Below are 1,936 nucleotides of genomic sequence, written 5' to 3'. Positions count from 1 at the left end.
TATGTGTTAGAGGAATCAAACATGAAGCTACCAGGAACCAGCTCTCCTCCAGTGTGCTCATATTCCAGAACCACCCGAGGGCCCAGACGGAAAGGCTGTTCAGAACTCAGACATGGCCAAGGCAAGGAGGGCTGAAACCCGACCGCTGCCGAACAAGATGCACGAGTTTAAACTTGAAGAATGGGCAGAGGAATATTTAAGGACAGATTGTGTTTAAAAAAAAAAAAAAACGAAAAAATACCAAGAAACAAAAAAAAAAACGCTTTATTGGAATGATGGGATAGGATTGTCTCCTGTTGGTCCAGATGGATGGACCCGAGGCTAGACTGGAAACGGAGAAGTGGAGGTGGGGTAGTGGTATGGGCCAGGATTTCATTCAGAGCAAGGAAACAATGTCACAAGTAATGTTCATAAGTAAGATTTGAAAAACTGGAGTATTAAGATTTAAAACTGTATGTTTAATGAATATTTCGGTCACTTTAGGGGAAAAAACTTGTGGAGAAAGTCATATCAACAATAGAGTGTCAATGTTGTTGATATTGGAGCCATGATTTATGTAAATGAGCTTGTTCCTTCATACTTCGGAGTAGGATTTAATAAATCCTTTCTATTTTTGCATATAACCTTCCTGTGGACCCATACTCAGTCAGCACCAGGGTTATCCTGTCGCATAACCTGCAGTTATAGCCTTTCCCTTGATATGTTAATTCCCCTTTATTCTCAACATTTTGCATTTTTAAAATCAAATTTCAACTGTAATGGAAATTTAAAAAAAAACTGTTTTCTCCCCTAAGTTTCTCTAATACTCCAGCCTCTAAGTCCAACATGGCCGCTTTATGCTAAACTTTTACCATCGTTGCATTAATAGACTTATTTCCTTTTTCAAATCCTTTAAACATGTAATATTGTTTTTTAATAACATTTTTGCTATGGTGTTGGGATGAATTAAATGCAGACAAATGGATTTGATATTTTATTGCTAATAATTAGCCTAGCCTGTTAGCATAGCAACATGTAACTTCTGCTAGCTTTTCCACTTGTAACCAGGGCAGTACGAAGTTTGTCTCAGATACTGACTGGAGAATCTTAACATATTTTTAATTTCGAGAATAAAAGAGTGTGAGACAAAAGTGTATGTCATAAACTTTTAAAGTTGAAGAGGAAACCTATATTTGGAGTATATATTGGAATAACTTATATTTGGCGTTAGCTTGATTTGTTTCCGTCCTTTTTACCCTTTGTCTGTGCTACTGTTTATCACTTTGTCACATTACGGCTGATTTATCCAAAGATGTTCAATATGAACTGATTTATTTTTTTAGTCACTTCCTTCCTTCCTCTTCTGTTTCATTCTCACAGACCTGCTCATTTGCATATGCTGTTTGTTGTCCTCCCCATTTCCTTCCTCAACAATGTGGTGCCTGGTCATCAGTGTGGACCACCTCGGTGGGTCTCCATGGCTTTTTTTTCTCATGGATCTGACCGTCTCCAACACGAACCCTGCATAAGTGTGAGAAAGCAATCACATGGAGCCACATTGCTTTTTCCTGAGCTCATTCCTCGCTGGCGGTTCCCCTCAGCTTCCTGAGACAAGCCCGTTGTGTGCCAAGGAAGGGTGCTTTAAAGACCTTATCAAAGGCTAGGCGATTTTTGTCGCACTGCCGCAGGAATAACCACATTGTTTAGGTGCCCTGCAAGGTATTCTGATAGCGCCACTCCCACTGGTTCTGAAATTCCCTTTCCCAATGGCCGGTAGTGGAGGCAGCGGGGTTGAAACAGAAGTATTGTTCTTCGAAGAAAAGTGTGTGTGTGTCAGGTTGAGCGCTTGTTTGGCCCCACGTAGTCTCTTCAGGAAGTGTTGGTTTTTCTGTGTGTATGCGTGTATGATTTCCAGCTTTATAAAACTCATTTCCTGGCTGCCTCTAAGGAAAACATC

The sequence above is a fragment of the Poecilia mexicana genome, unplaced genomic scaffold, assembly GCF_051168715.1.
Source record: "Poecilia mexicana isolate PSO_F unplaced genomic scaffold, ASM5116871v1 scaffold_18, whole genome shotgun sequence".
Lineage (NCBI taxonomy): Eukaryota > Metazoa > Chordata > Actinopteri > Cyprinodontiformes > Poeciliidae > Poecilia > Poecilia mexicana.
Note: the sequence above shows the minus strand (reverse complement) of the source record.